This window comes from Stenella coeruleoalba, assembly GCF_951394435.1.
Source record: "Stenella coeruleoalba genome assembly, chromosome: 5".
NCBI classification, from domain to species: Eukaryota; Metazoa; Chordata; class Mammalia; order Artiodactyla; family Delphinidae; genus Stenella; species Stenella coeruleoalba.
The window spans coordinates 123,849,078-123,871,358 of record NC_137150.1 but is presented as its reverse complement, the minus strand read 5'-3'; the positions used below and the strand labels follow the sequence as shown (position 1 = coordinate 123,871,358).

Sequence of the window (22,281 nt, the reverse complement as noted above, 5' to 3'; positions counted from 1 at the left end):
AAAGTCATCCATGAGGGTTGAAACTGACTTCTTCTGAACCTCTGTTAATATTTGTTTTTGACCTCTTCCCTTGAATCACGAATGTTCTTTTTTTTTTTTTTTTTGCCGTATACGGGCCTCTCACTGATGTGGCCTCTCCCGTTGCAGAGCACAGGCTCCGGATGCGCAGGCTCAGTGGCCATGGCTCATGGGCCTAGCCTCTCCATGGAATGTGGGATCCTTCTGGACTGGGGCACGAACCCACGTCCCCTCCATCAGCAGGCGGACTCTCAACCACTGCACCACCAGGGAAGCCCACGAATGTTCTTAATGACATCTAGAATGGTGAATCCCTTCCAGAAAGTTTTCAATTTACTTTGCCAAGATCCATCAGAGGAATCACTATCTATGGCACCTATAGCTTTACAAAATGTATTTCTTAAACTCTAAGACTTGAAAGTCAGAATTACTCCTTTACCCATGGGCTGCAGAATGAATGTTGTGTTAGCAGGCATGCAAACAACATTAATCTTATTGCACATCTCCCTCAGAGGTCTTGGGTGACCAAATCCATTGTCAATAAGCAGTAATATTTGGAAAGGAATCTTTCTTTTTCAGAGCAGTATGTCTCAACGATGAGCTTAAAATATTCGGTAAACCATCTTGTAACCAGATGTACTGTCATCCTGGCTTTGTTGTTCCATTTATGGAACACAGACAGAGTAGATTTAGCATAATTCTTAAGGGCCCTAGGATTTTCAGAATGGTAAATGAGTATTGGCTTCAACTTAAAGTGACCAGCTGTATAAACCCCTAGCAAGAGAGTCAGCCTGTCTTTCGAAACTTTGAAACCAGACATTGACTTCTCTTTATCTATGAAAGTCCTAGGTGACATCTTCTTCCAATAGAAGGGTGTTTCATCCACATTGAAAATCTCTTGTTTAGTATAGCTGTCTTCATTAATTGTCTTAGCTCGATCTTCTGGATAACTTGCTGCAACTTCTACATCAGCCCTTGCTGCTTCACCTTGTACTTTTCTGTTATGGAGACAACTTCTTTCCTTAAACCTCATGAACCCACCTCTGCTAGCTTCAAACTTTTCTTCGGCAGGTTTGTCACCTCTCTCAGACTTCATAAAATTGAAGAGAGTTAGGTCCTTGTTTTGGTTTAAGGGAATGTTGTAGCTGGTTTTATCCTCTATCCAGACCACTAAAACTTTCTCCGTATTGGACATAAGGCTTTTCCCATACTTATCATTTTTGTGTTCACTGGAGTAGCACTTTTAATTTCCTTCAATAACTTTTGCTTCCCATTCAACTTGGCTAACTGATCCAAGATGCCTAGCTTTCAGCCTATGTTGATTTTGAACACGCCTTCCTCACTGTGTATAATCATTTCTAGCTTTTGATGTAAAGTGAGCAACATGCAACTCTTCCTGTCACTTGAGCACTTAGAGGCCATTGTAGGCTTATTATTTGGCCTAATTTCAATATTGTTGTATCTCAAAGAATAAGGAGGCTGGAGGAGATGGAGAGAGGGTATGGCCCAACAGTGGAACAGTCAGAACACATACAACATTATTAAGACTTCCCTTTTACATGGGCATAATTTGTGGTTGCCTAAAACATTTCCAATAGTAACATCAAGGTCCAATTACAGATTTCCATAACAAATATAACAATAATAATGAAAAAAAATCGAAGTATTGTGAGAATTACCAAAATGTGACATAGAGACACAAAGTGAGCAAATGCTGTTGGAAAAATAGCCCTGAAAGACTTACTTGACACAGGGTGGTCACAAACCTTCAGTTTGTAAAAAATGCAATATCTATGAAGCACAATAAAGTGAAACACAATAAAGTATGGTATTCTTGTAGTTAAATATGTATATACATTCTAATGACTGTGAATCAGCAATATTTATTTTATTATAAATAGTGATTTTACATGACTGGGTATGACTTCTATTTTTAAGACTGGCATCATTAATTTATCTCAAATTATAATAACTAACACTAAGAAGCCTTGTGAAGACTACATGAAGTTACAGAGCAAATGGCACAGTCCCTGGCCCACAGTGAACAGTTCAAAGTCAACTTTTTCCCAGATCTTTTCTCCCCATGTTCTTTACTTGAAGAGTTAAATTGGAGTTCTCAGAGGTGAAGAAATTAATTTGCTTAGGGAGTTACTGTTAACTCTGAACCCAAGATTATCTGGATTTGACAAATTTGATTGATCTTATAATTCCACATTTTGCAAAATAATTAAATTTAAGAAATTATAGTTTTACAACAAGATCCTTTCTGACCCACCTCCTAGACTAATGGAAATAAAAACAAAAATAAACAAATGGAACCTAATGAAATTTCAAAGCTTTTGCACAGCAAAGGAAACCATAAACAAGACCAAAAGACAACCCTCAGAATGGGAGAAAATATTTGCAAATGAAGCAACTGACAAAGGATTAATCTCCAAAATTTACAAGCAGCTCATGCAGCTCAATAACAAAAAAACAAACAACCCAATCCAAAAATGGGCAGAAGACCTAAATAGACATTTCTCCAAAGAAGACATAAAGACTGCCAACAAACACATGAAAGAATGCTCAACATCATTAATCATTAGAGAAATGCAAATCAAAACTACAATGAGATATCATCTCACACAGGTCAGAATGGCCATCATCAAAAAATCTACAAACAATAAATGCTGGAGAGGGTGTGGAGAAAAGGGAACACTCTTGCACTGCTGGTGGGAATGTGAACTGGTTCAGCCACTATGGAGAACAGTATGGAGGTTCCTTAAAAAACTGAAAATAGAACTACCATATGACCCAGCAATCCCACTACTGGGCATATACCTGGAGAAAACCATAATTCAAAAAGAGTCGTGTACCAAAATGTTCATTGCAGCTCTATTTACAATAGCCCAGAGATGGAAACAACCTAAGTGCCCATCATCAGATGAATGGATAAAGAAGATGTGGCACATATATACAATGGAATATTACTCAGCCATAAAAAGAAACGAAATTGAGCTATTTGTAATGAGGTGGATAGACCTAGAGTCAGTCATACAGAGTGAAGTAAGTCAGAAAGAAGAAGACAAATACTGTATACTAACACATATATGTGGAATTTAAGAAGAAAAAAAAATGTCATGGAAAACCTAGGGGTAAGAGAGGAGTAAAGACACAGACCTACTGGAGAACGGACTTGAGGATATGGGGAGGGGGAAGGGTGAGCTGTGACAGGGCGAGAGAGAGTCATGGACATATACACACTAATAGACCTAAGGTAGATAGCTAGTGGGAAGCAGCCGCATGGCACAAGGATATCGGTGCTTTGTGACCGCCTGGAGGGGTGGGATAGGGAGGGTGGGAGGGAGGGAGATGCAAGAGGGAAGAGATATGGGAACATATGTATATGTATAACTGATTCAATTTGTTATAAAGCAGAAACTAACACACCATTGTAAAGCAATTATACCCCAATAAAAATGTTAAAAAAAAAAAGAAATTATAGTTTTATATGTGGAACTAAGCTAGAGCAAACAGCAAGCAAAAAATTACTATCATGAGTGCAAATATTAAGTCCATTGTTATAATAATACATTACTAGTCTGAACAGGCTAGAAAGTGTATTGCTGTGAATAATCACTGCTTCCTTGGAAAAGTATATTGTCCATATTAAAAGAATTAATGAATTTGACATATGCATGCTAGTGAATACTAACACCAACTGAATTTTCATTAAAGATATATTTATTACATTGTGGAGCATATAACTGCCTAATTTTTCCCTGCAGAACTGCTAGAGAATAGTCATTTACCAACTCACACTGTGTGAGATATTTTAATTTTTAATGTTACAAATCTAATGGAAATATAATTAGTTTTCACTTTACTTATGAAGATTTTAAGTATCCTTCATAAGATTAGATCACAAAATGGCTATTTTTGACTTGATTCATCATGGGCTTGCAATATGGATCGGAAGCAGTTAAAATTATCCTGGCATTTCAATATGTTAAAAGATTGACAAGCATTATTTTATCTGAGAAATGATAAAGAATAGAATAGCAATGTGACTCCTAATTCATTCCATAAACAAGGCATCCATAACTGATGTAGAGATTTCTCTCTCTTAGATCCTTCATATAGATAAATCACCACTAATTACTGACATGTATTGGCATTTGGTCAGCTTTTCTCTGTTGTGTAATTGCTTCCAAGGCGTCAAAATTGCTTAGAGATCTAATATGTGAATGTTTACATATTGTGTAATTGGATAACTTGGCTGACATATCTCCATACTGGTCAAATTTTACAGCAGTTTATCCACTATTTTTAACTTAATCTTCAAGAAAAAACAACTGTTGCTCTATTTACTTTTGAACTGACATTGCTGGTCATTGTTTTTCAACCCTTTCACTCATTTGGTTCCTGTATTATCCTCCTTACTCTCTTCTTTGGCAATTTTATTTCTAAAGACTAGAAATTTTTATATGGAGAAATAAACTGAAACCCTGACATTTATTTATGAAATAATTATCAAATCAATGAAGCAAGATTGACTTTCCTAATTATATGTCGACCAACTAGAATTAGCTTCTTTGGGGTACAGTGGCAGGGGACAAGATTGCATAAGAAAGTGCCATGTGAATTAGTATACAACTTGTGATTAAAAATAGAATATCTTGGTAAAACACACAATTGATAATGTTAATGGGAAAAACCAGTTTGGCTACTCTTTGGAGATGCCTAAATGCAATATCTTAAGATGCTCAGGTCTCTGTTCGGATCTCTTACGTCTAAATTTTATATTCTAAATCTTTGCATCAAATTTAATATGTTTTTACTTTTCTAACTTCAAAAAACACGTTATTATATAAACAAATCTTCTTGATAGGTGCTTTCACAAGTTTGGATTCTATATTATATTGCTGTGCAGACCAAAAAGCATTAAAGCAAGCATACACTAATTTTCAGTTAAATGCATCCATTACGTTTATTTTTTGCACAATTATTCAAATATTTGTGCTGTTTACAACAAATTTATAAGCCTTGACAAGTCATGCACTTTAAAATTGTGTTTCTTTGCAGAAGCGACAAAATATTGAATGTGCCTTTACAGTTGATTTTCTTTACACATATGTAATGTCTGATCTTGATATAAAATCCAAATCAAGTTGTACTTTGAACTTTGAATAAGAAGTAATGTAAATAAATTTTAAAAGGAAGTTAGAAGTTGTTATAAAAACTTTTAAGATCAATGAGGCATAAAAGGAGTCCTCATTCAGAAAAACACAGGTAGATAAGGACAGAATGTCCACATGACCACAGGCAAAATATATATATATATGTATATACATATATATACACACACATTATATATATATATACACAAAAACAATGATAGTTTTCAAGAGTTGGCTATCACAAAGTTGGAGGAGAATTGGAAATGAATATTTTCTTGATGTAGTGAAATTGTTATTGTGATGGAGAATATATGCAACTTGCCTTGGGACAAGACATATTTATTACATATTTAATCTTACTATGCTTTGGGAGAGGATGACAGGAAGGTTGAGAGTTGGCAACATTCACTAGAGAAAACTACTATGTAAATGCATATTGAGTTCAACTACTTAGAATGACAAAATCTACAGTTTTAGTGCATTACAATTATGATTATTTCAATATAATAAACATATTAAAATTCTCTCCTTTCCTTCCTCATCATTGTCATTGACAGTGCTGCTCCATTACTGATGCTACCATCTCCTAACTTACTAGGATTTGGAGAGTCCATTCTGAACTTGAGCTGTGAATGGGTAATTGAATACTTGATGTAATTTGAAAAGTGATAGGAGAAATCCCAATGTTCAAAATAATTTGCTCATACTCAGATTACAAAAAAAAATAAATTTCATTAAATAAATTAATTTGTTTCTTTTTCCTTTTGTTATTGTTAAACACACTTACTTCTGAGAGGGTAATTTATAAAACAAATTTATATACAAGATGGAACCTGGCAGAGGATGTCACTTAGAAGGGATGTTCTAAACAAGGGTTTCTGAAGAGCCATATAGAAGAAGAGGAAACACTGGCTTCCTTATTTGGGTTGATTTTTCTACCTCTTCTCAAGAACCAAATAAAATAGTGCAACTACTTTTAAAAAATACTAACCTTGACTAATTATAAAGTATTCATATAAACAGAAGCAGCAAAATCTTGACTACACTTCAGCAGTACTTCAAGCGTTGTGAGGAGTTAAGCAAAGGAGGCGATTTTTTAAGAGAAACGTTGCCTCCAGGTGGTTCCCAATTTTGTAAATTAAGGATGTTCATTAATCAAAACAATAATTCAGACTCAGGATGCATCGGAACAGACTTCCAATGTTAGAGCTTTGACTTTTCTAAATAAATTTGCTACCTTCTACTCCTTTTTGGATCTCTGAGCCAAGTTTGTATTTTTCTCCCCAAGTTTTCAACTTCCACCATGAGAAAATAATGTAGAAAGTGTATCTCTAATTCTAAGACATGCCAGAAGCTCATTCATTTCTGCTTTCCTTTGGCCATGAGATTTCCCCACTCACTTTCAGCAATAAACAGCTTTAGAGTGTAATCTTTGTAGCTTTAATAGCTCATGGCATTCACAGTCTGTCAAGCTCAAAGCTCTCTTTAAAAAAAGTCTCCTTATTCAAACACTTGAGGATTCTGGATTCAGTCATTCAGTGCTTTCAAGTCTCCTGGGTTTGCTGCCACCTTTTTACCTTGTTTCTTTTTTCTTTAACTGGATTCATTTGAACCTGCTCTGTGTCAATCTTTTGAGTAAAATAAACACGTGAATTATTTTCAGTCTAGTTTTGGAATGTATGAATAATTTATACATTTCTCATAAAAGACTTCTTTCATTTGCCTGAAACACTGGCTTGAAATATCTATGTCTGTATGTAATATATTATATATTTTTTAATTTAAGTAAAAACGTTTATTTGATAAAGGGAGTTGAGAGGTCCTTTATATTTCCTTAAAAGATATGCCATTTGTTGAAGATAATTCTGTGAAAAGGAACAATTTAAAGGGATTTCCTTAAACATAGGAAGAGCACTCTTTGACATAAATCACAGCAAGATCTTTTCTTTTTCTTTTTTTTCTTTTTTTTTTTTTTTTTTTTTGTGGTATGCGGGCCTCTCACTTTGTGGCTTCTCCTGTTGTGGAGCACAGGCTCTGGACGCACAGGCTCAGCGGCCATGGCTCACGGGCCCAGCCACTCTGTGGCACATGGGATCTTCCCGGACCGGGGCACGAACCCGTGTCCCTGAATCGGCAGGTGGACTCTCAACCACTGCGCCACCAGGGAAGCCCAGCAAGATCTTTTCTGATCCACCTCCTAGAGAAATGGAAATAAAAACAAAAATAAACAAATGGGACTTAATGAAACTTAAAAGCTTTTGCACAACAAAGGAAACCATAGAAAAGATGAAAAGACAACTCTAAGAATGGGAGAAAATATTTGCAAATGAATCAACAGACAAAGGATTAATCTCCAAAATATATAAACAGCTCATACAGCTCAATATTAAAAAAAACAAACAACCCAATCCAAAAATGGGCAGAAGACCTAAATAGACATTTCTCTAAAGAAGACATACAGATGGCCAAGAAGCACATGAAAAGCTGCTCAACATTACTAATTATTAGAGAAATGTAAATCAAAACTACAATGAGGTGCTTCCCTGGTGGCGCAGTGGTTGAGAGTCTGCCTGCCGTTGCAGGGGACGTGGGTTCGTGCCCTGGTCCGGGAAGATCCCACATGCCACAGAGCAGCTAGGCCCATGAGCCATGGCCACTGAGCCTGCATGTCCGGAGCCTGTGCTCCACAACGGGAGAGGCCACAACAGTGAAAGGCCCACGTACCACCAAAAAAAAAAAAGACACATTCACTCCAATGTTCATTGCAGCACTATTTCACTATTTACAATAGCCAGGTCATGGAAGCAACCTAAATGCCCATCAACAGATGAATGGATAAAGAAGAGGTGGGGGCTTCCCTGGTGGCGCAGTGGTTGAGAGTCCGCCTGCCGATGCAGGGAACACGGGTTCGTGCCCCGGTCCGGGAAGATCCCACATGCTGTGGAGCGGCTGGGCCCGTGAGCCATGGCCGCTGAGCCTACATGTCCGGAGCCTGTGCTCCGCAACGGGAGAGGCCACAACAGTGAGAGGCCCACATACCGCAAAAAAAAAAAAAAAAAAAAAGAAGAGGTGGTACATATATACAATGGAATATTACTCAGCTATAAAAAGGAACAAAATTGGGTCATTTGTTGAGACGTGGATGGATCTAGAGACTGTCATACAGAGTGAAGTAAGTCAGAAAGAGAAAAAGAAATATCATATATTAACACATCTACGTAGAACCTAGAAAAATGGTACAGATGAACCAGTTTTCAGGGCAGAAATTGAGACACAGATGTAGAGAACAAACGTATGGACACCAAGGGGGGAAAGTGGCGGGTGGTGGTGGGGGTGGTGTAATGAATTGGGATATTGAGATTGACATGTATACACTGATGTGTATAAAATTGATGACTAATAAGAACCTGCTGTTTAAAAAAAAAAATTCAGTGTTTTGCATGAAAAAAATAGAAAAATTAAAAAAAGAAAGTGATTTCCTTAAATCACTCCAGAGCTTTGATGTCTAATATAGTATCCACTGGCCACATATGGCTAATGAATATTTGAAATATTGCTATTCGTAACTGAGATATTCTCTAGGTATAAAGTATAAAACACATGTTGATTTGCAAGACTTAGTATGAAAAAAAGAATTTAAAATATGTCTTAATAACATTTACAGTGATTACACATTGAAATAATATTTGGATATAGTGTATTAAATAAAATATGATGATGCTTAATTTTTAATTTCACCTTTTACTTTTATAATTTAATATGACTACTAGAAAAATGTATATATGTTGATATGGTTTGCACTTACTATTTGCATTATAATCCTATTAGCACTGGTAGAATAATAAAAGATGACATTTAGGCAAAATAAATAAATAATTTGGGTTGTGTTTGTGAATATATGAATGATAAATATATATGTATACATATGAATATTCATACATGTACATTAATATACATAAACATATAGGCATTTATACATGCTCTTTTGAAAAGGGCAAACACTTGCATTATGACTACTAAAACACTTGTTGGAATTTTTATTTATGTGCTTTTTTTTTCTTTATACCATGGCATGGTGCCCTAATTATGCTTCGACTATGTGCAACGTGTCAGTAGGTGCTTTCAATTTATTTATATTTTTTTACTGAAAAACAAAAATCTAGACTGGTTAATAGGAAGACAAATACATGGGTTCAATATTTTTTATTATTTTCTAATTATTTGTTTAGAAAATACTTATCTGAATCACTTCATTGCTTAAAAGAAATTAGAATTGCCTCAATAAGATTTAATATTGTGACACTTTGCTCTTCTGGGAATATAGTCAGTCAGACATTTAATATGGACTATGCATTTGATAGCATGGGCATGAAAGGTTGTTTGGTCATACAGAGATCATAATCAGACACAAACTATAGAAGTTTGATAATACCCACTTTGAAAACCATTGTCTAAGTCATGGTATTTGTGTGGTTTACATGCTATTATGACACAATTTAACATAAAAAAGATAATATTTCTTCCCCACTGTTTTATTACTATATTTTTATCAGACATTGTACTCAACAAAATTCTCTATAACATTCTTATCAAAATCTCTGAAATATAATGATACAAGGCAAATTGTTTCTAAATGACTTTTTTTTTAAGTTTTTAAAACTTTCTTTCGCCTGCCGATGCAGGGGACACGGGTTCGTGCCCCGGTCCAGGAGGATCCCACATGCCGTGGAGCTGCTGGGCCCCTGCGCCATGGCCCCTGAGCCTGCGCGTCTGGAGCCTGTGCTCCGCAACAGGAGAGGCCACAGCAGTGAGAGGACCGTGTACCGAAAAAAAAAAAAAAATCTTTCTAAAGAGTATCATATCTCATTTCTTTTCTTAAGGCCAATAGTTCTAATGTTTCATTCCTACCAATTCTACTCAACTTTTAAGGACTAGGTTTATTATACATTTAGTGACTTAGTTTTATGAAAAATGTTGTCAGAAGATCTTCATAATTTAGCGGAGTTTAAAAATGATTCAAGGAAAACTAGACAAAAGTTTAGAAACAGATACTGATTTTGAATATATTTAATGTAAGTGCAAAGAAGAGTCAAGTGAGCTAAGGAAATAAATGTAATCAACATATCCAAGCATTGGGAAAGTCAGAAAAACTGTGTTAATGGAATTATATGCAAGTGGGGAGATAATGAATGAAAAAATTGCTTTGGAATTTTTGAAGCTAGGAACTGCCATCACTGTTATATTGAAATCTGAAGACATGCATTAGTAGCCCTCCTAAAAAAAAAGACTGAAACATAAAGAATTTCTTGGTATTGTATATAAGGATGAAAGTCAGTGAGAGTTCTAAAAATATAGAAGCCATATTAGTTCTTAGAATTACGAATTTCTTTTATGAACTACTAGAATTTTACTTTTTCAGGGAATGACTGTAATTTCACTTCAGATTTCTTACAGTAAGTCAGATAATGTATGACCTGTATTTCATCTTTCTGCTTTCCCTTTCATTCCCTATGATCTAATATTACTCAGCTGCAAAGTAATCTTTGAAAAAGTCAGCTTGTATTATCTCAGTCTCTTAATCAAATCACTTCAATGTATTTCCATTTCACTTAGGATAAGCACCAATATTTGTACCATATGTACAAGTTGCCACATGATCTGACCTCTCCCTCCCTTTCTCACTCATTTTATCCCTTGCTCTTTAGTGCTCACTCTGGTATTTTTATCCACTTGGAATATGTCAGTTTTTTTTCCCTCTTGCCTAGCCTTTCGATGTGTTATTTCTCCATCCTGGGAAGTTTGTTTGCCCACTTCAAAGATCTTTGCCTGTGTGAAAACCAGCCTCCAAGATAGCCCAGGATGACTGTAGACTCCTGGTATCCTGGCGCCTTTGATGTTCCCTCATATATTGAATAAAGCGGACTTTGTTACAACAGGTTATTGGAATATGGTTGTGTGATCTGATGCTATGTCATAAAAGCACTGCAACTTACACCTCTCTATGTTGGATTTCTCATTCCGGGGAAAATCAGCCACTATACCCTGAGGTTGCTCAAGTAGCCATGGAGAGTCCCACGTTTGAATAAATCGGAACCTCCAGTCATCAGCCAACAACAGGAGTGAGCCATCATGAGGAGTAGGTGGCCCAGTGTCAGCCAATATCTCTATGGCAACCTCAAAAGAGATCCCAAATCAGAACCACACAGCTAATCCACTTCTGAAGTCCTGAACCACAAAAACTGAGATAAAATTTATTTTTTCTCAATTTCTCTCTGTCTCTCATGCTGATATTTATATGATTCAGATGCTAAGAATAATCAAATATAATAAATTAGTAATGTTCCAAATATTTGCATGTTCTTTTTTTTTTTTTTTTTTTTTGTATTTGAAGAGAATGACAGTGTTTTCTGTCACTGAGGTTCAAATACGATCAGCAATCAGCTGTATTCCTGCAGTCCCATGGAATAAAACACTGCTAAACAACTAGAACCATAAGAGTATTTTGACTATGTGCAACAGGAAGTTTCACTCCACTATGCCATTGGCAGTGATTCTCTGGTCAGCCTCCAACAGAGATGACCTTAGTTTACTTTTACAAAGCTCTCATGTGGAATTTGATGCCAACAGAAGAAACACAGTGTGACAGAGTGCATGGACGTGGGCAAAGGGTGCAGAGGTCAAAGATAAGGAACTGCTGGTATAAAGAGAAGAATAACCAGGTTCAATGAGTCAGAGAGCTAGGACTTTGTAGAGCACATTAGAGGACAGCCAGGCTCCGTGAAAAATATAACATAAATTCAAACACAATGAATTCAAATAATTCTGTACTTAAGGTCAACAAATGCTGACTAATGACAGATGTAATGGGCAGGGATCAGAGAGCTTGTGTGTGAGAGCCCCCTTTCAACTTCCAATTCAGGTAAATCTGAGCAATTTCCTTTACTGATGTGCTTGCTTTTGTATAGAATGAGGATTGCAACCATAGTACTTTCCTCACAGTGTTGTTCTGAGAATTAAAACAATTCATCCATGTAAACTGCTTTGGAGACTTTGGTACATAGAGGTCAATAAATATTAATTATTATTATTTTGTAAAATTAAAATAACACGGATAAAATAATTATTAATTTCTAATGTTAAATAGTGAGAAGTTAATGTTGGACTCCACTGAACAAACCTTATTGTATGTTATGTATATTTATGCTCATAGTAAAAATAATACAATGAATATTGTTTTCATTCTACATTAGAGTCATTCTCAACAAATCATTTTCACTATACTCATGATTTTCCGGTTAGGGAGTTCTTCCAAAAATGTTTATGTGTGCATAAACATTTGATTGAGCAAGTTCGTACAGACAGACCATTTTTCTTTGCTGGAAATATATTTACATTTGTTAATGTTGTCTCTGAATGTACATTGATTCAGGATTTTTAAAGAAATAGCTATGTTGTTATAATTTCAGTTTTAATAGTAAAAAATTCACAGATTAACCATGATTCCTCAAGAAAACCAAATTTTGATGTAAAGTTAATATATATACTTACCAGCAATCATACCAGATAAATCTGGATAGCTTCCTTAGGTTGAATTCAGTGATGATTATAAACATTCCTTTATTTTAATTGGAAAGGAAAACTTCTACACAAAACAGAAAAAAAAAAATGTTTGTTAGTAGCTCAGCATTCAATTATTTCGACTTTTTTTTTTTTTTTGTAAATGGCCCTAGAATTGAATGTCTGATTACTAATCATGGACCGTGAGTCATGTAACTTTATGACAGAAGATTAATGGTACCTGTTAACTTCCTGCCCCACATAAACCTGCTGTGTTTTGGAACCTATTGAAAGAAAGGAACTTACTGTTTGCCAATTTTAGTATTCTTCCATGTTCAGGTTAGATAATATATATTATTGAAATAGTAAGAACTGAATGTTCTCATATGTTGTTAAAATTTGACTGTTTATTTTCCTCCCTTTCTTTCTATGTAGATTTCTTTAGACCACTGAAAATTGATGTTTGAATTATAGACAAACCCTTATTTTCTAAAGCTAAAAGATTGCTGTTTAGAGTATAAAAATAACATAAAGTTCTACACCTTAACTAGTTAATAAACATTCATTTGCACAAATGGATATACATTTGTCCAAAGCTTGTAATTTTATAGTATGCTTCAAACACAGACTCACTGAAATAATTTATGTAAATTCCCATTTTTTCCTTTAAGTTATGAAGGACTATAGGAAGTCAATTTATAATTTTAAAGCTTATAAAGAGTTAGTGAATACACTGAAAAACAAGTTAAACATGTAGCAGCACAAAACTAGCTCACTATCAAATTATTAAACATAAGTATCTTAAAAGAATATTTCTTTCCCAGAAATATCAAAAGAAACAGACTATTATATTTCCAGAACTTATACTACTCAACATTGAAACAATCAGAAATGAAAATTGATCAAATAACTATATAAAAAAGTGCTCTTCATAAGGATGTTACCAGGTACTACAATATCCTCAAATGGCTTTCAAGTTATGAATCACTACATCATCATCATCAATTATTTTTATTTTTTCAGAAATATTGTTACCATTTTATTCTTAAATTTCTAAAACACTTCAGTGGTGATACCACAGGTCTAGAGTTTCTTTATTAATCCATTTTCCCAGGAGTGTATCACATATTAGAAAGGAGAGAGAGAGGTAGGTAGGTAGATAGATGGATGGTTGGATAGATAGATAGATGATAGATAGATAGATAGATACATAGATACATAGATAGATAGTAGGGATATAGTTAGATAAATAGGTGTGTGCATAGTAAACAGAGTGGGGGAAATCATCTTGAGCCATTAGGACCTGGCATGTTTCCAAGCTACATATCAGTTTTTATAAGGACTATTCTAAAATTGGTTTTGCTGCAATCTCTTGGAAATAGTATTTGAGGGATCTTATTTGAAATGTGAAGTGCTCTTTTCCTTTCTTTGCAGGATTTAAACTCCATTTTTTATTTTCTCAAGGCCTTAACCCTACTGAAAACTCATTTTAGATTTTTAGTCGTTTATCTATTGCTTTCTTCATAGTTTCCCAGATATTTGCTTTAAAGCATCTGCTTAAAGGGACAAAGTGGTACAGATCTGGGGTTCACTCATATGCAGTTTGTTTTCTTTGAAATTCTGGTCTCTTCATTCTTGACAGGTTTGAATAGCTCTGAACACCAATGGTTATTGCTGTATTTGGGTGAGACTGCCAAGGGCTCTGAGACACCACTGTCTATTAAACTTCTACATCTCACAGAGCTTACAAATTGGCAAATTTTTTTTATTTTTTTTATTTTTATTTTTTTTTGTGGTACGCGGGCCTCTCACTGTTGTGGCCTCTCCCGTTGCGCTCAGCGGCCATGGTGCACAGGCCTAGCCACTCTGCAGCACGTGGGATCCCCCCGGACCGGGGCACGAACCCGCGTCCCCTGCATCAGCAGGTGGGCTCTCAACCACTGCGCCACAAGGGAAGCCCCAGATTGGCAAATTCTTGAAGCAGAAAACTGGCAGAGAACATCAGACATGTATAAATCAGTAAGTGATTTTACTCCTTTTCAGCATCATGCCCCATCCCCACTTACAACGTTCATCAGAGCTGCCTTGATTGATGCTCTTTGATCTTTTCAAAAGCTGATTTATTTTTTATTATCCAGATTTTATAATTTTTCTCAAAAGGAGGTTTCCTCTGAACCAAGCTACCAATTTATATTCAGTACTAGAAGTCAGACTTAGATTAAAGATGATATTCTCCAAAGCAAATAAGCTTCAGAAAGTATCAGGAATATTTATGAAAAGAAACCATCCTCAATTTTTGTAATCCCCTAGGAAAATGTAGTATCTTCAATAAAAGAGGGAGATACTGCTTTCAGAATAAGTCAGTAAAGGTATGATGCCTCTCAGAGGAAGTAGTTTTAACTAGACATCTCTCAGTTTTCTCCTATGTTCTTTTGGATAAGACTATTTTTTCTTGAGCAGAAATGTGACATCACATTTTATTTCTATCCACTGGAAATAAATATTTCTTTGTCCCATGCTTTCCCACTTTGCATTTTTTTTTTGTTAAACCCTATGACACAGTCTATTAAATATTAAAAATCATGATATAAATTGTTTCAATAAAATAGTATCATGTTAATAATTTCTACATTTTCATGAAATTAAAACTGAATTTTTTTCACAACTATGTGGAAAAGAAAGACGATATATCAGTGATGTCACAATGCCCATAATTTCTGGGAAATATATTGCTAGTAAAAAAAGCCAAGCTTTTTGTTTTGCAGTTTATATCTGTATGGAAAAAAATACATTTTCATATCTTTCTCACATAAAAATTGTCATAAAAATACTAAAGTGGAACTAATTTTATTCTCTTTTTTTCTTATTCTTTAAAATCATTTCATTTACATAGTGTTATATGACGTTATTTTTACATATGTACTTTTTATTTTATTTTTTTGACTATGTGTTACTTTCCATTTTCTACATTGTTTTGCCAATATCCTTCATGCATCCAAGGAGTTCATTTTAAAAGTTATGTTTTTCCACAAACAATCTAATCTGTAAATTGGCAGAAAGCCTGAATAGACATTTCTCCAAAGAAGACCTACAGATGTCCAGCTGGTACATGAAAAGACGCTCAATATCACTAATTATTAGAGAAATGCAAATCAAAACTACAATGAGCTATCACCTCATACCAGTTAGAATGGCCATCATTAACAAGTCTACAAATAATAAATGATTTTTAGAGGATGTAGAGAAAAGGGAACATTCCTACTCTGTTGGTGGGAATGTAAATTAGTGCAGCCACTATGAAGAACAGTATGGCGGTTCCTTAAAAAAGTGAAAATAGAATTATCATATAATCCTGCAATTCCATTCCTGGGATAGACATAGAAAAGATGAAAACTCTAATTTGAAAAGATACATGCACCCCAATGTTCATAGCAGTTCTATTTACAAGACATGGAAGCAACCTAAATGTCCCTCAACAGATGAATGGATAATGAAGATATGGTATACACACACACACACACACACACACACACAAACACACACACACACAAACACACACACAGTGGGATATTACTGAGCCATAAAAAAAGAATGAAATAATGCCATTTACAGCAACATGGATGGACCTATAGATTATCATACTAAGTGAAGTAAGTCAGACAAAGAAAAATATCATATGATATGTGGAATCTAAAAAATGATACAAATGAAGTTATTTACAATACAGAAATAGAGTCACAGGCAGAAAAAAAAATCTTATGGTTATCAAAGGGGAAAGGGGATAGGAGGGATAAATTAGGAGTTTGGGATTAACAGATACACACTACTATGTATAAAATAGATAAACAACAAGGACCTACTGTATAGAACAGGGAACTATATTCAATATCTTGTAATAACCTATAATGGAAAAGAATCTGAAAAACTATAGTTTTTGTAGGTTATTTATTTTATAGGTTATTATAAAACTATAGTTTTATAGGTTATTTATTTTATAGGTTATTACAAGATATTGAATATATATATAGTTATATATATATAGTTATATATATAGTTATAATTATATACAAGCATACCTAAAGGTATACATATGAACATATATTCATCCCTAAGGATATTTTTGATGTTTAGTTTTCAAAAATTAGATTGCATTTAAACATTTTTCTTAACATTCTTTAGAATACAAGTTAGATATGCTCAGGGATTTTATCAGCTTTATTTATCAGTCTCTCCAGAATCTAATCTCAACAGATCTTTCCTAGAGAATTTGTGCAATGATAGAACTTCTGCACTGTCCAATACAAGAACACTAGACACACATGGCTATTCACCACTTGAAAGGTGCTTAGGGCAACTGAGAAGCTGAAGTTTTATTTTACTTAATTTTACTTAAAATTGCAATTTAAAAAATTAAATTTAAAATTTGAATTTCAAAATTATCAGAAATTCAAAATTTTAATTTCAAACATTCAAATTTAAAACACTACTATATTTTGCAGTGCTAGACAGTGCAGTTCTAGAATGTGTCCAAAAATACTTTATTTTGCCATTTTGTTTACTTTTAAGAGCTTATTGTACTTAAAATCTCCCCAGTCCAAGTGGATATTTTGTATCCATTTTTTAAAGACTGTATAGTATTCCATCATCGAATTCTCCCACAATTTTATTTCCCCATTCATTTTGTGCTGGACATTGACTTTGCTTACTTATTTTTGAGACTATGAACAATGGCATAATAAATATTTGTGCATGTATAGCTTTAAGTACTGAAGATTTTATTTATATTTATTTTATTATATTTAATTTAAGAACTAGATTCCTATGAGTGAGGTTATAGGGTAAATACATATTTATTTTAATAATACAAGTACTGTTGCACAGATTATTTTTTAAATAATATTTTTGGAATCTGAATCTGTACTAGGAATAAATACTAGTGATAGATGTTCTCATTCAAAAATTTATCTACTTGTCAGGCACACAGTGATAACTGATCATGATTTTACTTGTATTTCCATGACTACAAAGAGATTGAACATCTTCATATACAGTCAACATTTTAGACATGTAAATTTGCTCCATATGTGAATGGTCTTTTCACACCCTTTACACATTTCTCTATTGTGTTGCTTACTAACTTCTTGCAAGTATACAAAATGTATTTATATGTAAATAATATTATCATATAGATGCCATCTATTTCTAAATAATTTCTCCTGTATCACTGATCCAATTATTTCTATTGCAATAAATATTGAATTGATTGTAGTATCTTTATAGTCATTCTGGATATGAAAGTTATCCCATTAGTAGCCTTCTTTTTAAACATCTTACAGGTATCCCTCTTCCTATAAAAATTTCAGGTCATTTTTTCAAATAAAAAATACTGGTGTGATCCTAATTATATTTCATTATTTTTTAATCTGAGTTAGTTATTAATTTCAGAGGATTGATATTTTTATCATATTAAATTTTTACACAGCAAGGCATGTCATATGTTTCTCTTTTTTGATTATTTGTTTTATTCCATTTTTACACATCAGATCACTCTATTACTACCACTCATTTTCTTATCTCACTTTCATTGTTTGTTCACCCAGCTTAAAATCCATGGCTAATCATTTTATTCGCTCTAATGCATTCAATTTATGTTCTATCTCTGTCTGCTCTGCCATTATCTCATTTCCTTATTCCCCTTGGCATAACCTTCCAGCCTGATTACATCCATCGCTCCACTTTCTCTGACGCTGTACCACTGCTGTGGCCTGGTACTGTAGGAAAAAGGACATTCAAACCAATGGTTCTCTGTGTAAATTTGATGACCTCTATGAACAAGATGTTTTTTGATATTCTCAGGCAATCATATAACATATTCTTCTTTACTTTCCTGACTCATTCTTTGAAATCCTGAGTAAAAAGTCTTCCAGTTTACTTAGAGTAAATGAGTTCAAAGTCCTTGCAATAGCCTCCAAGACTATGTTTAATTTCTGCACTCACCTCCTAACATGCTCCTTCTTTACACACTCTGCTCCAGAAAATCAGACGTCTCTGATGTTCTTCAAACAACACACCATGCATACTTGACTATTCTGTCATGCTTGAGTAATATTCACCAAGATGTATGCTTAGTTAACTTCTTTAGCTGTGCTATTGTCTTGCACACGTTTAAGACTGATCTTTCTATTGAGTTTTGAAAAAGCACTCCCTACATGTAATGGGCAGAATTCTAAGATTTCCAGAATTCTAAGATTTCCCAGAATTCCCACTCCCTGGTGTACACTGCCTCCGTTATCTCTTCACCTTGAATGTGGGCCAGAGTTTTTAATATGATGTGATTTCTCTCCTGTGGTTAAGTTAGATTAAATAGCAATGGTGAAGGAACTTTGCAGATGTAATTAAATTCTCTACCCAGTTAACATCAAATTAATCAGAGGGCAGATTACAGTGTATAGAACCAGTCTAATCATGTGAGCTCTTTAAAAAGGGTCTAATCTTTCTTTGAAGAGAGAGATTTTAAACCAGAGATGATCTTCTGCTGAGACTGAAGAAGAAAACTTCCATGTTACAGAGAAAGCTATTTGGACCTAAAGCCGTCAATATTAAAAAAAAAAAAAAAAAAAGTGCAGAGAACTAAATTAAGTCAATAATCAATAAGCTTGAAAGAGAAACCTAAGCTTCAAATGACACTGCAGCCCAATTGAGGCCTTGGCTGTAGTTTTGTGAGACTTGGATCAGAGGACCCAGCTAAGCCATGCTCAAAGTCAATACATTCATGTTATTTTTAGCCACTAAGTTTATGGTAATTTGTTATTTGTCAACAGAAAACTAATGCAGTCTCATTTCCAATTATCTCTAATTTAATCTAATTTATTTTTTCCATAGCACTTATCATTTTTTCCATTTTAATTTAATTTTTGAATTCTTGAATAATTGTCCCAACCCTGTATATAAGCTCTTCAAAGGCAAGAATATTTCTTCTTTTTCTTTTCTATTTTTAAATGTTGGATGGATCCCATAAACCTAGAACAATAACCTGCTTATATTAGATATTCAGAAAATATTTGCTGAATAAATTAATGGTTTTATTTCTTCTAACATGATTTTAGAGTTATATTCATAAGTCATAAATCTATAAAAAAATATCCCTAAGTATTTTAAAGGTTTTGTTCTTAATGGAAAAGGAATATATTCCTCTATTATTTTCCTGTTGCTAGAATGTAGAAGTGCTATTGTTTTTAATATATTTATGTTATAGCATTTTTAGGTAATTCCCTCATTAATTTTGTTTTTACCAGAACTTTTGGTTTTTCTTTAGATTTGTAAGTATTTCATTGACAAAAAAAGGGTATGGTCTTCTCAAGTACATACCAAATATTTGTGTTTTACTTATTTACTAAATAAACCAAGAAAATATTTAACTATAAATGGGATTCTCTGATGCCATGTAGCCTCAGAAGACTATCACAGGAACACTTTGCACCAGAATACTCAGAAGGATTTAGGATGAATCATAGTAGGCTAGCAGGGAAATACGAGGCTTTTCTCTTCCAAGGAAATAGTCCTCAGAGCTATAGAGGAGGTATTACTTTGTCCTACCTGAAAGAGCCCATGTGTAAGGGACTAAAACTCACATTGACAGGAAGTGTGTAAGTTTAGACGTCTTATACCCCTTAGCAGCCAATACCACTGGTAAACCCTCATAAGTGGGGTTTCCAGCATCTTCACCAGAAACGTATCTGTTACAAGACTCACCACATTGAGAGAGGTCCAAGCTATATTTGCCTATGAAATATTTATGGTTCCTCCCAAGTCAGTTGCAACATGCAAATTAGAGGTCATGTTTTTTTTTGGGGGGCGGTACACGGGCCTCTCACTGTTGTGGCTTCTCCCGTAGCGGAGCACAGGCTCCGGACGCGCAGGCTCAGCAGCCATGGCTCACGGGCCCAGCCGCTCCGCGGCATGTGGGATTTTCCCAGACTGGGGCAGGAACCCGTGTCCCCTGCATCGGCAGGCGGACTCTCAACCACTGCGCCACCAGGGAAGCCCTAGAGGTCATGTTTACCTCAAACAGTTATGCCTAGCAACATAATCCACATTCCACCCTTATCAGATTGTCAAGGAAAGAAATTCTTAGATTGAAGAGGAACAAGTGACATTCCACTTTCATGTCTATACCATGATTTTCATTATGGTTTTAATAGTTTATAATTTACTATTCACTTCTGAATATTCAGAAACTATTCTTTGTGCTTTAAGTTGTTTTATTATTTTCATTTTTATTCAGAAATGTTTATTAGTAAGTGATGGAAGAACTTTAATGTGTTATGTTTCAGCATCTTTTGGTATTATTATATTATTTACGTGTTTCTATTTTTTATAGATTATGTTAATAGATTTCTTCAATTGGACCACATTTACAAGGGAAAAATAGACAGCATTAGGAATGAGAAGGGAGATGTGTCACAAATATAAGTTCCTTTTACTGAATTAGACTATTGCATGCAACCAAATGCAAAATAGGTAAGCGCTAGGATGAATCAGATTAACTCTTATTTAAATAAATATTCTCAAAATTAATTCAAGAATTTGTATGAAATATTACCCTCTTAATTGTTTTCTGGATTTTATAAAATGTCCCTTTAGGTTATTTCTTTGATTTGAGAATTTGCTGTTGATATGTTTCTTAATTTGCAAGTAGTTGAGAGTTATATTGTTAACTTTATTTTCTAATTATATTGGAATATGATAATAGAATACAGTATATAACAGCTTTAAATATTTTGTTTAAGTTTCCTTTCTAGCAAAGGGCATCATTGATTTTTATAAGTATATCATTCAGAGTGAGACAATTTTGGAGGGTCGGCAATTCAAAATTCTGTCTTTGTGTGTGTGTGTGTGTGTGTGTGTGTGTGTGTGTGTGTGTGTGAATATAAACCCCTGCATGTACTCATTTTTCTTTTTGGTTATATATTGACTTCTTCAATGTGGTGTAAATGGCTCATGGCAGTTGTATATTCTTCAAAAAATATATCTTTATGCTCATAAAATATCCTTTATCTTTTTTTGATGTATTTAATTTTTTGTATTTAACATTTTTTGATATTAGTATTTCCTCATTTGCTTTATTTTTGTAGGTATTTGCCTCATTTTAACACTTTGTTTTAGATATCTTCCATATAAGACATAGCTAGTTTTAAGGGGTTTTTTAATCTACTCTAATGTTCTCTCTCTTTTAACTGTAAAATTCAGTATGTTCACATTTTCTGTCATGCATGATTCGTATGCTATTATTACTTCTAAATTTTTCAGTATTAACTGTACATTAAAAAATTCTATTCTGTTGTGGTCAGAACACATAACATGAGATCTACCCCCTTAACAAATATTCAAGTGCACAATACAGTACTGTTAACTACAGGCTCAATGTCATAAAACAGATCTCTAGAACACATACATCTTGTGTAATTGAAACTTTGTGTCTGTTGATTGGCAGCCTAACACTTCCTCCTCTCCCAGCCTCTGGTAACCAGCATTTTATTCTCTG

At 34.2% G+C, this 22,281-nt stretch overlaps 1 long non-coding RNA gene across 2 annotated transcripts in view; it reads right to left on the bottom strand.

Annotated features, from left to right (window-relative positions):
- The window catches only part of LOC307186488, a 60,673-nt gene that overhangs the window by 10,816 nt on the left and 27,576 nt on the right, over nucleotides 1-22,281 (bottom strand). For both annotated transcript variants that reach the window (XR_013828345.1, XR_013828346.1), the window contains exon 3: nucleotides 12,729-12,822. This is a non-coding gene — a long non-coding RNA (uncharacterized lncRNA). The remainder of the gene's footprint in view (nucleotides 1-12,728; nucleotides 12,823-22,281) is intronic.